Source organism: Callospermophilus lateralis, unplaced genomic scaffold (assembly GCF_048772815.1).
Source record: "Callospermophilus lateralis isolate mCalLat2 unplaced genomic scaffold, mCalLat2.hap1 Scaffold_1341, whole genome shotgun sequence".
Classification (NCBI taxonomy): Eukaryota; Metazoa; Chordata; class Mammalia; order Rodentia; family Sciuridae; genus Callospermophilus; species Callospermophilus lateralis.
In genome coordinates this window covers 406,964-422,689 of record NW_027512504.1, presented here as the reverse complement: position 1 = coordinate 422,689, position 15,726 = coordinate 406,964, and the positions used below count along the sequence as shown (strand labels likewise).

The following is a 15,726-nucleotide window of genomic DNA, read 5'->3' as shown; positions in this document are numbered from 1 at the left end:
CTTCCTAGTTGCCTCCTCATGGCTGGTCAACTCAGGCCAGTTACCCTGATCAGTTCTTTTATGAGCTCAGGTAATTGAAAAAAATGAAAAAAAAAAAAAAAAGACGATGATGACAAAAGAATCTATTAGAAGCTGAGGAATAGCTCCATTGCTTATCTTTGATAGATTTATGAAAACATCACATTCATTTCATCACGCTGGGATAAGGGATCTATTTAGATCTCTGAGCACCTGTGATTATTCATCTTAACAGCATAATGATTTCATAATTGTCAAAAGCCACGTTTGCATATATCTGTGAAACAACTGAATTATTTGAAGAAGAAAACAATTAATTTTAGGAAAAACAAAATGAAGAACAAATACTATCACTATTCAGTTACTCACAAGAGACCTTTAAATGATCACTGTGTAGATAATAAGGCAACCAGAGACTAAATAGAGAAATGTATTGGCTGTGGAAGTTTCACTAGTACTAATTCCATTCCTAAGTGGAAAATGTTATGGGAACAATTTATTTCACTTTACATTTCAGAGCTCCACAACAACCATTTGACAGTAGCATCTGTAATGCTGTGACTTAGATGACATTGTAGGGTTCAAAGCTTCTTGACAAATGCCAGTTCTATCCTCACACAGGAAGTGTCTTTCTCAATAGGAAGCCGGAGGGCAGAATTCATGAGTTGGACAACCTAGGTTGAAATTTGGAGCTGCTAATGCTCCACCCTTACTTATCACATGTCCAGTGGCATCGACTGAAGCCTGGAAATATTAATTCTCTAATATCTCTGTGATAATATCTTTTTATTACACCCACAAAAGAAATTAAACCAGTCAGCAAAACCATGGAAGCCAAGATGACACAAGATAACAGTTTTATTACAAAACCCACACATACCCTTGACAAAGGACAGTTATCCTAAATGTAACTGCTTAAAAAAGGCAACTGATAGGCAGTATGAGTGACATTACTGTGCAATTTTTAATATATATTTTATTTAACCTGAGATTTGAGGCTCTTCCTTTGAGAAATATTAACCTTTGTTTCTTTTTTTTTTTTTAATCACGTGTGTCCAAAATTCCAGGAGAACAATGACCTGTCTGGAAAGCTAAGGGTAGGACAGCATCCTTATTTTGAAGTATGTGTAGGGATCCAGTGAGATGTGGATTTATCATTCATTTTCTGCTCCTATTAGCATATGAATATTATCTAGATAATATCATTTGTTCAACTCTCATAAAACTCACGGCTATTCAATTATATCTGCCACTAAGATTCTCACTCATACTTTAATCATTTTTCAACAGCTTCACGGCCACAGCGCTTGGCTGGCCTTTGCCATTCCTCTAGATTATAGATAGAGCACATCCCAGATTTGGAGGCACATTTCATTTTGCTCCCCGTCATCTACCTTTCTGCCAATTACACTGTCTCCAACTATGCCAGGAAATTCAATTTCAATGTATATTAATAATTTTCTCTCATAGTTAATATCACAGCCCCTTCTTATTTCTCTGTTTGAGTGGATTACTAGTTATAAATCAGATTCATTGATGGAGATGGTGCCAACACCTTCCCTTGTTTTGAAGATGGATTTTCATTTGTAGAATGCTTTCCAACAGTGGTTATTGAGGCTGGTGAAAGTGATGGCTGTATAAGCATGATTTGGGAAACTTGCTAAAAAAATGCAGATTCCTGGATATCATCCCTTGAGAACTCCTGGGATGCTTCACTGAATGCAGTGAGGTCTGAAAATTCTCTTTTTTCAAAGTTTCATAAGTTTACTGAAATGTGCTTGGGTTTGAGAATAAATGATTTACAACAGATATCTCCTACCATAGGTTAGAAATAGCTTTTCCAACAATAGAACTGGTTTTCACTCATTCTAATTGGGTAGAAGGAATGTGTCAGCCCTTTTCTTACTAGTCATTCTGCACTGGAGTATCACCACTCAGATTTTAGTTCATTTGCCCAATAAACAACTTTTGAGAAATGCCTATAATCCCTGAAAAGTTATTGTTTACAGTTTAGTGTGGATTAATCTAGTTAGACTTTTGCCTACTCAAATAAAATGTCAGTGTGACCCCTTTCTTGCTGTCTCTTTATCTCATGCAGAACCATTATCTGTTCTATGGTAGAAGAATCAACACATTTTTATGCCACTTCCCAATGTCCCTGACCCCAGTCAAATATAAAGACTAAATTTATTCATGAACATGACTGCCCACAAAAACAAAGATTGTGGTTTGATGGAGCTTGAAAGATTTGTACCAGCAAATTAGGGCTTTAATTTACCACCTGTCAGCAGATTCTCCTCACCTAAAAATCTGGTAGGTGGTGGTAAATTTGAACTCAAAGTTGAATGTATTTTCAGGTCCTGATATTCTCACATGAGTTTTCAAGCTCTGATTTCTAGCTTCCTGATGGGGTGTTTCACTTATGTGCTTTATGACATCAAACCCAACATAAACCACCAAACTTATCTTCTTTGAAAACCAAGAAAGAGGCTTCTCCTGCTAGATCCTCATTGCCATCAAATAAATTACCATCTCTTGACATATGGGGTTGAAAACATCTATGTTATAAAGAGAAAGGATTGTGGACCATTACTCAAACATTATTTTTTTAAAAATTCTTTCTTGTACTTCTTTTTCTTTTCCCCACATTTATCATGTTTTACTATCTCCAACCTACACTAATGAGATTCCTCACTAGTACACATGGATGAGGGTCAATAAAGTTTATGATACACTGGCATATTTGTGTTCCTTGAATTTTTGCACCCTTCCCCTTTGTCATAATTTACTTACAATAAACACACCAACTATGAATATTTGACAGCTCATGTTTAGATGCCCTGAACCACATAAAACAGTTCATAATTGGATGCATAAACCAGTTGTTGCTGCAACTTTGTTCAAATAGCCTCTCAACCCGGCAGGCTTATTGCCTCTCCTTTGGGTGAACTTCCATTCAACCTAAAGTCTCATCCTTACCCAACCTTCTGCAACTAATATATTTTTTTATTCTTTGTAGTTACAATTAGTGAATGTTCATGTACTAGCACCTGTGCTTCAAGTCTAGCCAGTATAGAGTGAATGAGAGTCCTAATTCATTTCATGACCTCTGAGAAACCACAGGTTTAAAGTAATAATTGCAAAACTAGGGCTAGAGTCATGTGAGGAATAAGATCATACATCTCAAGTTACCAGAAGCAATGAAACAACTTTTGGGATTTCATGAATATTTTCTTAATGGATGGGATTTTTTCTTCCACAAGTACTTATAGAAACCAAATGGTTTGAATCAGAGTTTTCCAGAATCACTGGAAAACATTCCCCTTAAAATGACTTCACTGCACTTAAGATATATTATTCAAGTTGAGTTGCATGCCTGTGACCCCAGTGGCTCAGGAGTCTGAGACAGGAAGATTCTGAGTTCAATTTTGGCCTCAGCAATGTAGCAAGGTCCTAAGCAATTCATTGAGAACTTATCTCTAAATAAAATTTTAAAAAAGGGATGGGGATGTGGCTTGGTGGTTGAGTGCCCCTGAGATAAATCACCCGTACCAAAATAAATAAATAAATAAATAAATGCCATACTTTTATATATGTGTGTATATATACACACACATATATATGTAATATATGTATATATACACATATGTGTAATTCAGAAGGGCAAGGAAAATGCATAAGTGAGAGAGAGAGGGAAGGCAAGGGAAATGTCACAAAAAATGTTGGTTTGGTAAGGTGAGGTTGGTTCCATAACAGGTATGTGACCTGGAGCCCCATCATGATGTAACATTGATTTCTGATATTGGAAACTCTCCTGTATGGGAGCAGAACATAGAATAAGGGTTAATAAGTTGTACTTGATTCACTCTCTTTCAGCAACAGCCTCTTGGTGGTCCTTCTTTGAGTCCTTCTCAGACCTATTTTTCTAGGACACAAAAATCTAGAGAGCATGAATCTAATTTTCCTTCAACCTGCCCATTCCCAATGCTTGCCACATATAATTAATGCCATATGGAAAAATGAGGTGGATTTCCCCTGGATGCTTATTGGATAAATATATGCAAGTCTCCACAAACCAGTTGTTTTGTGACAGGGAATATGATTCCCAACTGAATAAGTTGGATCTAAAGACTAACTGAGAGAATGAGATTTTGACTACATTGCTAAAGTTATACATTCATTACACATCTAATTGCTACCAAAGTAATATGTACTTGCTATGTACAAGTTCTCTGCTAGGTACAATGATGAAGACAATATAAAGATACAATGAACCACACCCACAGGATTTAAATAAGAATGATGAAAATCATGGTAACAATTGGTCATGACCATTATCATCAGAAAGATATAGATTTAAAAGTACATGTGAGTTCAGACCAGGGGAAGATATTATTTAGGTAAAGCTCTCTGGAAAGTTTCTATGTGAATATTGACATTGAGCTGAGCCTTAAAATACAAATAGAATAAGGGGATGAAGAAAGATGAAGAAGTTGGGAAAAATATTCCAATCAGGGATAGCATAAGCAAAGATACACTTTGGTCAAAACACTGGTGCTTCCAGTCCAATTCCCACATGATGGTTTTTACTCCCTTTCCAACTCTCTGGATTATTCTGTAATGTCCCAGACTTTGTCTGCTAAACATGGTCACTGGCAGCCACAAAGTCAGAAATGCCTAAGGGAGCCACTGAGGTCATGTTCCTCAAACTTATTGATAACATGTTTCTCATCTCTTTCCTATTCGCATGCAATTTCAAATCTCTCCTGCAAAGAGAATTTCTTAAACATTTTTCTGACATGTAGGAGGAAACCAGCAAAACCAATCTTGGATGATTCTCAGGTATCTGCAAATGCTTATCTTGTATTCTCATGAAAGAAAACAGGGAACGGAATTTAAAAACCAAAATAAGGCTAGTGAATTCCCGAAAGGAGACATTTCTTTTTCCCTTGGAGACAACCCAAATTATGAATTGCCGTCTCAATGGCAACAGACTCTGGCTTGAACATTTTTAAAACACGACTGCTGAACATCTGCTAAGCAATTAATGGAATGCAGCAGCATGTTATAATGGTCCCTGGGAAGGTATTAGCGATCCTGCTTATGAGACATGAAATGTTGCAAACAGTGGTCCTTTTCTTAAAAAAAAACAAAACAAAAAAAAAAACCATTTTCCCTCCCTACAAGGGAGATGAAACGGAAAAGAAGGTGAAGTGAAGTGAGAATTCTTCCTCACTCTTCCTCCTTTTCTTCAGACTTCCTCCTGCTTCTCTTCTAGGCACCCAAAAATGAATATGTTCATTTCAAATTAAAAGAAATTGTGGCAAAACCAGGTGCTGTGGTGCATGCCTGTAATCTCAGTGGCTTGGGAGGCTGAGTGAGAGAGGAGGATTGTGAGTTCAAAGCCAGCCTCAGAAATGGTGAAGCACTAAGCAACTCAGTGAGACCCTGCTCTAAATAAAATACAAAATAGGGCTGAGATGTGGCTCAGTGGCCGAGTGCCCCTGGCTTCAATCCCTGGTACCAAAGAAAAAGAAAATAAAGAAAGAGAGAAATTATGGCAATTATCTCATCCCACAAATCCTTCATTCAAAGTGTCAGTCTTTTCATGTGTGAAAGGAGAACTCTCTCTATTGTCTTTGGTAGATAGAGTCTAACACCTGTTTAAATATTTTTTGTATTGTTTTTCTAAATCAGATAGCTAGTTCTAACTTAGAATCAATCTCAAACAAAAAGCTGAATCCTCTTAAATTTGGCTTCCTTGTTTCAATTGTTGAAAAGTGCTAATCTTGACACAAGTCTTGGCCAAACCAGTCTCAGTTAATTACCAAATTCTTAAATTCCTATTTTTCAACTTGGTCCCAGCTCTAACCCAATTCTTCTTGCATGAACATTTTTTAAAATAGCATTTAATATTTCAAATCCCCCCCAATAATCTGAGCAATATTTGGCACATAATAAAAAAATAATAAGTCAAATGAAAATCAAACAGAAATAATAAACTATGGGAGAGAACTATGAGAGAAAGAAGAATGACGAAATGTTGGCGTACCTCCAGAGTTGAAGAATTGGAAACATGAGGCTAGCTGTCTATCCAGCTTGACTTAGGATGCTCCCCCTTTCAATAGATAATTCTGATAAAAGGAGGGTTTTCTGATAAATCACACCAGTGCAGAGCACAACATACAGCCTGAGAATGTTATTCAGAAGCTGAGTATGCTATAAAGCGAATTTTAGACCACAAAGGATGGACTAGATAGTGATCCCTTAAAATGGAGTTCAGTATGGAATATCAGGTTCAGTTGCTCTTCAACCTCTAAATTCATAGGGAGTAAGTAGCTCCAGTGGCCACAGGAGAGGATTATGAGATCTAGTCTGCTTTCTGAAAAGAATAGAAAATTTAATTAAATAAGTTTCACACCTCTTTTCAAAGGTCTGGTCTTTCCCTTTGACAGGGTCACTAGCCAGAGTCCTGGGACACAGAAACTGACCTGCTGTTAGGTGAGCTGCATGGACCAGAACTTGGACCTCAGGCTTCAATTCAAAGTGCACTGAGTTTTGGTTGAGTTTATGGATCAGTACTTCTGATATCTGAAAGAAGAAGTGTTATAGTTAGTGCTACCAAAACTGTTATCACTGACCATGAATAAAAATGCTGAGAAATATTACTATTCTTATTGAGGTATCCCAACATTATACCTGTAAATTGTATAAGCAAGTTTTAAATGATTTTGAGTTATATTCTGGAGTATGTAGATAGAACTATTTTTAAGAATGACCAGACTTTACATCCTGATTGCTAAAAAACAAAATATTAGCAAATAAGATCATTTCTACTTTTAAAACTTACCCTGTGTTACCTTAGAGAAGTCACTCTTAGTTTTCTCAGAAAGCATTTGTTATGCATAAGGACTTAAAGGAAGTAGATAAAAACTTCTTTTTTGTTATAATTATTTTTTATGTTATGCTGGGGGTCAATCCTAATGTCTCACATGTGCTAGGCAACCACTCTACCACTAAGCCACAACCCCAATATACACATTCTGGTAAGATTCATGAGATTTCATTTGCCTTTCCTTTCCTCCCCCAAACTGTACCCCATGGCTCTCCCAGACAAGGTACTTTGAGGGTACTACTGAATGGTACATAAAATTCTTATGAAATAATAAATTGTATAGTTGAAACAATGTGTATTCACAAACACAAAATGTAACCAACAGGGGCAGTGATCTTATTTGCTCCTAGGGCTGGCACATGAACTGGACAGAAACGTAGAATTCTGGACCATGGAATATTGAACCTGACCATGGGGTGCCAAACTTAGTTTTGGTAAATATTACAATGCAAAGTTTACAGATATGGTAAAATTGTATTCATTTGTTTAGAGTAGACTTTTACCCAGTTTTGCTTATACTTTTGAAGAATTTATGCAAAGCTATGAGGGATAATCACGCTCCTATTTTTTTTATCTGGTATCCTTATCTATTTTTAATAATCTGTTTTAATCATAAAGTTCATATTTTATTTGATACACTATTTAAATGTTAATTGATGTTTTCTGAGAATCATTATGCTGGTAAAATTCTTCATTTCCCCTTTTTTTTTCAATTTATCAAGCTTCATTTTCTCCACAGAGTTGCCAAAATGACACTTTTGATCTCTTTAATAATTAAACAGGGCCTGATGGCTTAGTTTGGCAGCAGAGACCCTTAAAGAATGCCCTGGTTGGCAATAGAACTAAATTGCCCTGAAGATGAACTTCTCTGCTGAATAACAGGAGCCTGGGATAATTCTCCATGCACTATGGATGGACACCTGGGATCTTGAGTAATACCAGTACATCAAATGCTCTCATTTGGCAAACCACAGAGAAAAATTAGACTTTTAAAACTATGTTGAAAACAACTTTTTCCTCTCTATTAAGATACTCCTTTTCTTGAGTACTGACAATCTTCCAGAATGGTTCCAGTTTATAGGAGGAATGGATTTCTAATCAATAATCTATCAAATGGATTACCTATATGTCCTGTAAGTTCCTTTCCTACCTTATTCTTTTCTCTTTTTAAACATTATTGGGATATTATTTTTATTATATTTTTATGTGATGCTAGGGATCGAACTCAGTACCTCACATGAGCTATGAAAGCACTCTACCACTAAGCCGCAACCCCAGTCCTCCTATCTTATTCTTATCATCCAATTGATAGGGTCTTGATAGGAATCTGACAATGGTTCTTTAATAAAGGTTTGTCTGTGAGATACAAACATGCACATATAATAATGTTTAATATACATATATATATATGAACATATGTAATTACATAAAAATTATTTTAACTCAATATGAAAGACTTGTCATAAGCAAGTTAAAAGTTTACCTTTTTATGTAGAAATTATCACAAACAAAAGAGAACAATGTACTTGTAAGAGAAAGACTTTCCTCTTTCAACCAGGTGAAGCTATACTCATTTCTTATCCCTGTAAATGTTTTTCCTCAAGAGAGAAAAATAAATAAGCAAAGGATAAAATAGATTTTATCAGAACTGCATGCTTCTCATTTATAATCTTCAGGAAACTCCGTTCTGAAAATGATTAACTTCCTAGATGTGTTTGGTTCCTAGCATTGCTTCATTGGTTTGTTCTGTATCATTTACAAAACTAAGCAGGCTGTGCAAAAATCATCAGGTAGCAGAAAGTATATTTCATGTATTTAACTTGCATCAAAGGACATTCAATAAAGAACACATACTCTGTGGGAAAGAAATTGTGCATAAGAAACAAAACTAAGTTAAATTTACATTCCATACAAGAATAACCTCAATTAGAACCATGTACTTTTCTACTCAAATAAATTACTGTGAGACTGTTGACAGATTTTGACAACATTTTAAATATTTACTATGTTACTTGGAGAAATGCATATCTTTGATTGTTTGCATCAGATCATGAGCTGGTTGCATATATTTTTAAGAATATTATATGTGCATTGAGCACTTTATTTTGATAAAATTGCTTCTTTCTGGCTGTTATTCCTAATACTACATGTCTGGTGTCTATGTGGAGTGGAACACAGAGATTACTGGACAGACCTAAGTTTACCCAGTTCATATTTGAAGAATTGAGACTAGACTTCAGCTTTGTTTGACCCGTAATCTAGAGAATTTTCATTTAAAAAAAAAGTCTGTGAACAAGTTGACAAAGACAGCCAGAGATATGTAGAGAAAGTTCTGGCTAAGTGGGCTTAGGAGATAGAAAAAAAGAAAGGTTCCTTTTATTAATTTTACTGTCATCTCTGATTCATCCATGAAGCACACAAGTTAAAATACCATTCCCAAAGTCAGCTGACTAATATGGACCACAGGAATAGGCAATTTCTAATCTCAGGACTGTCACATTATTTTCACAAGTCTGCACCTTTTGTAATATTTGGGAGCATCTGGGCTTTGAGAAGAGTACAATAAATGCAATACACAGAGAGGCACAGCAAGACCTAAATGAGCAGATCAAAAACACTGGCCTGATAAAGATCCAAGTGAAACAATATGTGATATCTGGGAGACTGAACCTGCCAAAACAGGTAGAATTTACTTCTATTTCTTTTTCTGTCCTGTAAAGTTGTGTTCCTATAATGCACCAATAAAAATACATGGAAAACAAAACACAAATTCTTAGCAAGTACATCCCAATAATTAAAACCAAAGTATGAGCTTGATTAAAGGTTTTCGTGTTCATAGCCTTAAAAATGCATTTTTTTTAGCCAATTTCATTTATCCTCTGTAATGACATCTTCCTGATGCTGCTGTCCTACACAGTACACCTCCTACTGTACTGTAGCTAAACAATCATGGTCAAAGAAACACAAATCATTCCCAGTGTCTACTTATTAGGTAGACTATGCACATTATTCAAAGGTAGCCCACACTTCAGTTAAATTACCACATTAGAGGACAGTGGAGATTCAATACAAATAGGATAAAAGCTAGGGGGACATGCTAGAGGAAAAATACCAACTTTCTTCTTGCCTTCTTCATAAAAGATAATGATCAAGTACATCAGTGGGAATCAACTAGGGTGGGCTGAAGGAAGCATGGTAACTTCTCAGAGGCTTGAAACAATAAAGGCATACTTCTTGCTGACACGTGGTAACCACTGTGGATAGATATTTCTTAATGATCACACAGGGAACCAGGCTAGTGGAGCAGCCATTTTAAACATTTCTATTTGCTATACCTCGGGAGGAGAAAACAGTTCTCAAGGCTTATGGGCACTTGAACTTGTCAGACTGGAAGTGACACATATCACGTATCACTTATTCATTAGCCTGAATAAGTACTGTGGCTCTGCCCAATCAGAAGAGATACACAGGTATGATCCTACACTGCAACACAGGCAGTGGGCTGGAAACATTTAGTCAACACCTGTGATGATTACTACACAAATCTAAACTACTTTTAATTAAATTCATTAGGGATAATCAGTCTCAGATTATCAGAACAAAAATGTCAATCATTGAAATATGAAAAAATAGAAGTTTAAGAACAATAGAGCAATTGGCACATTTATAGAACGTGTAGCACAAAGAAGTGGCATCAGGTGAAGATATAGGTTTAAAAATGGGTTTGGAAAATTTATCTATGATAAGGCTAACCTTGGCCAAAATATAACGATTAGCCATGATGTTGGTATGAGAAGCACAAATCCTAATGAACATAAAAAAGCACTGTGGCAAGATAATTGAGATGGAGCCTGGCCTGAGATGACCCCAGAGCTGACCCACTTGGTCAATCCTAATGCTGTCACATTTTAAGATACCTTCAAATAGCATTTGAGGAATCTTTCTCTTATATTCAATGGAGGAAGATTTTCCCCAACTTACACAACACAGTGTCAGGATTAAATCACAGGGAGGCAATGCAGCCAAAAGCTACCTAAGAGTTAACACAGTTCACACAATTCAATCCTTTCTTATCAGAAAAGATTCAGCTTGATGAAAATGCTGAAGGAGTTTCCTGGATGATGTACAAGAAGAAACAAATCAAACCCCTAATAATTCTTTCTGCATCACCAGTTTTAAACTTCTTCCCCCCAAAAGGTCCGTTTCTTACCTACTCTACTTTTAGTTATAGTTTCCTATTTCAGTGACCTTCCTTGTGAACTCCAGAGTACCTTTGTAATCCAAATCTTTGCATTAAAATTCAGAACAAAGAAAGTAGACCAGGTGGATATAGAATACAACCTGGAAGTATTAACTACATTTCATAGTGAATCTTTAGTTTTCTAAAATGCTGCCAATAGTCTATTCTATGTTTATATCTGCCTCTGCTTTCTCCCTTTGATTTTGTATTCTGCCATCTGTCAAATGTGAAATTTAATACAAACAGACAAGGAAATTCATTGTGATTGACATTTTACATGGACTTTTTTTTGTTCCTTTTGAACATTCTCATAGCCTTTAAGGATTCTGAAAGACAACACTGAACAACATCATCGCCCCAGAACAGCATCACAAAAATTCTCCCTGAGCATTGTGACCTTCCCTCCTCCCATCAGGAGAGAAGGGTGCAGACTCATCACCCCTGAGGACTTGAGGAAAGCAGGAAAATGCGGTGCCTGGAAGGCTGAGCCTGATCCATGCTTGAGCATTTGGCCTCAGCACAGCAGGATGCACTACCCCTAGAGAGGCCACGAAGGGAAAGAGAGCCTTTTCTGAGTTGCTGGAGAGCTGAAAGAAAGACTGACTGGAAGCCTCCTGGAAGAAGGTCGCTTGATTAACTCAGCCCATGTGATCCTGATAACAGTGTCAAGTACTATCACAGGGAAGAGTTTTCAATTTATTTCACAGAAAAGAGAGCTCGATCCAAGCCAGCATCTCTGATCCCCTGGTAAAGCTCAAACAGGAAGCTCAGGGAAGAGAGTCCAGGGCTTTTGCTGGGTCTTTACCTCCCACTCTTCAGGGCCCGCTGGCCAGGATCCTTGTTCTTCCCTGCTGGGCTTCTGCACACTTAGGTTTACAAGAAGGAGGCCAAAGCATGAGGAGAGGGAATGAGGTCAGCCCTTCCAAAGTTTCCTCTAAGATTTAGAGTAATCTTCAAGGGAGAGGTTCATTTCTGTTGTTTGGATTTTCTGTGCATTTTTTTTAAAATTTGTGTGTATTTCATGGAATTTAAAGTCAGTTGTGTTTGCCTGCCCAGTGGACCTCCTCCCTCCCCCTTCATCTTTCTGTGAGGGACCGAGTGCCCTGCTCTCAGCCCATTTGTTTCAGGAAGGGCTGCCCTAACCCCATGAGGCGGAGAGCACATAAAACACTCGGGTAGTCACAGAAAGCACTCTGTTCAAGCCTTCAGGGATTGGTTAAGAGATCCCACTTCACCCAGGCTGGAGTGGTGAGAACTGCAAACCTGGGGCTGTGGCTGGTGCTGTCTGTGGGATGGAGTTGACAAAATGGCCACATGGCAGCTGGTGCTGTGGCCATCCTTGCTTTCTATGTTCAGGCTTCATTCCAAAACACCCATGTGATGGCAAGGAAAACACACACACACAGAGAGAGAGACAGACAGAGAGAGACAGACAGACAGACAGAGAGACAGAGGGAAGCAATTTGTAGACACTTCTGCACTTCTGAACAGCTCTGAATTCATCCATGCCGGGAATGAATCTCTGGACTTCTAAATTAAGTGAGTTCATAAGCTCACTTGCTTTCCCTGGGAAGTTATTTAAGAGACTAAGTCAGAACAGAGGCTCGAAAGATCCACCTAGATTGAAAATTACAGGTTTCCAGTGGGCAGCCCATTTCACAGGCCCTCCAAAAGTGTCTTGTTTCAAAAGTTGATTTACTGTACTTTTCTCTCAGGGTAATAATGTTATGCACAACCAAGACACCATTTTCTCAGGGGCTCTGTGTGGTCACCATGTTTACTTTGGTTTGAGTCCTGGAAGAGACTGCAGCCAACCTTCTTAATCAGAGTTACAATCTCTAGCTTGGTATCCTATTTTCTTTTAAAATGATATAAGTAAGACTTCTGTTCTAAATCTGCATATTTACATGGGCTCACATCAATAATATACATTCTTGCCTTTTCGTATTGTCCTTGTTTTTGTCTCCATTTTGTGAAATCCCATTCACTAATTTTTTTTCTTGCTTACTCTCCACACCCTCTCTTCCAACATACGTCCCTGACTATATGGTCCATTTAATGAGATTTGGCTTTTTTTTTTTTTTTAGCCCAGAGGGGGCACTCAATCACTGAGCCATGTCCTCTGTCCTATTTTGTATTTTATTTAGAGACAGGGACTCACTGAGTTGCTTAGCATCTCATTGTTGCTGAGGCTGGCTTTGAACTCATGATTCTCTTGCCTCAGCCTCCCAAATCCCTGGGATTACAGGCATGTGCCACCATGCCTGGTTAATAAGCCTTAACTTTGAATTTGTATTTTCATATCTCTTCCTATTATGAAATAAGCATAAATATAGCTATTATCAACTTGCCACTTATGGAATATCTTCTATCAAACCAAGTTCCCCAACTATATTATTTATTTTATCTTCTCAAACACCCTATGGAATTGCTGTGACTTTGGCTACATCATTTAACTTTTCTGTTCCTTATTTTCCTCCACTATGAAATAGACACATGGATATCAGAGCTGAAACTAGAAGCCTGGTTTGCATTTCTCTAAACTTGTGATCGCCTACCAAAATGGCTGATGCCCCCCCCATGGGTGCTGGGTGCTATGTTGCACAGTCTTTCTTCAAATGAGTCAGCTGCCTTAAGATCTCTGATAAAATGGGTTTTCAATGACTCATTCAGGCTGCTTGAGTACCTTCCCTCAGCAACCTGTGTGCCTCTGTGAAGGAAGCACCCAGAAGAGACAGAGAAGAGAGGGAAAGAAGTTAAAACAAATCTGCAGTCAAAGCAAGATACATCCTGCATAAACATGTTTAACAAATAGATCCTTCTTTCCATGTTTCCCCTAAAGGAATCATTGAGAAAATATTACACTAAAAAAAGTGGGGGCAGAATGAAACATAGAAATTCATGGATGACTTCATGCCTGGGAAAATATCTGGCTCTATCTCTGGACTCTCTCCCATACTTAAAATAATTATACTCTGAATTTCATAGAAAATTCCTAAAATTTCCAGAAAAGGAACAGTTACAAATGTCCATATCTTGGATAAGGATTAACTTCCCCCTCAGGTTCTCAGCATTCTGTGGTAAGAACTAATTCATTTTTTTCTCCTATTACATTACAGTTCAGATAATAATTTGTAGAATATAATGGGAAGCTGAGCATGGCAGAGGGCAAGTTCAGATGCAAATCCAACAGGTTACCTGCCGCCTGCTCTCCAATTGCATCTGGCTAGGAAATGGGTTCATCCGGGACTTCTGGGACAGCTATGTTCTTTATGATTTACATACAGAGAAAATTAGAGAGGCAATTTTTCTGATGGGTGAGAAAGTAGCAGCTGAAAGAAGAATATATGCTCAGAGGTGGACTGAGCTTTAATTTGGGGTTTTTGTTAGTAAGGGTATTGTAGTTCATAGGCCAACCTGGAAGACTAGAGATCATGGGACTGGATTATGGGTTTATTCAAAGTAAATTAAAAAGCTCCAAGTTCTTGAGGAGCCAAATCCAATACTTATTTAGTGGTTGAGAGGAATCCCTTTTAAATCTATGTTCCTAGAAGAATTGAGAAACCCAAATCCTTTGGTTTTTACGAGAACAACAGACCAAGACTAATCATTTTAGTTGAATGGATAAAGGAGAAAAATATCTTCCTCAATACAGAAGGAGAAGAGCCTTTTGAAGTTAAAAGGATGAGAAAGAAAAAAAAATGACCAAAGAGGGCAGGACACACACACACACACACACACACACACACACACACACACACAAACACACTCTCCAGAACTGATTGAAATCAAGAGAAGGTGAACTTTCACATAGCCAGAAGAGGAGCTCTAGAGCAGATATCACATAATCGTTGTGAATACAAATCAGATCATCTTAGCACAGTGATAATAAAAGGATCAATATTTGAATCAAAGTTGTAGCTTTTATAACAGGTGTCATTGGACTCCCACAACACTCAAAATGAAAGAAGTCAAGTAAGTTCTAAGTGGGCTTCTTGTCCATGTGTCAATCAGCTACTTGATTTTTTTTCTCATAATGTCTTGGGCATGTTTTCATGCCTATGCACGTAGATTTCTCTAACTAATCATAAATGCTGCCAAGTATTTTGCAGTATGAGCAATTCGATCCTCTATGTGTTGATTTGGTGAAACTACAGTTAGGGCCACCAGCGTGTGACTGAGAAATGGAACCAGAAAGTGGAAGATTCCCCAAAAGAGGTGGTGCCCCCAGACCCTGCTCCCTAGAACCCCTCAGAGCTGCTGTGATGGTTGAACTAGCAGTGGGGTGACCCAGACTGCAAACAGAAGCTGAAAATGTTTGCTAGGGGACTTACCTGCTCCAGATCCTCCAGTGACCTTTTGTTTTCTCCTGTTGAATCCTGGTAAGGCAAGACGAAGAGCTCGGCAGTGATGGGTAAACCAGGCAGTACTGCCACCAGGATATGCTGGCTTGGAATTCCTGTGGCCTGAGAAAGAGAGGCTCAGGTGAGGTCCTGCAGAAAATGGTGAAAAGGAACCAGGTATTCAGCTGGGGTGTGGGTTCAGGCAGAAGATACAGGGAAGTGTGTGGGGG

The 15,726-nt window shown here is 37.8% G+C and overlaps 1 pseudogene; it reads right to left on the bottom strand.

Moving 5' to 3' along the window:
- The window catches only part of LOC143640199 (VPS10 domain-containing receptor SorCS1-like), a 74,016-nt pseudogene that overhangs the window by 7,648 nt on the left and 50,642 nt on the right, over nt 1-15,726 (bottom strand).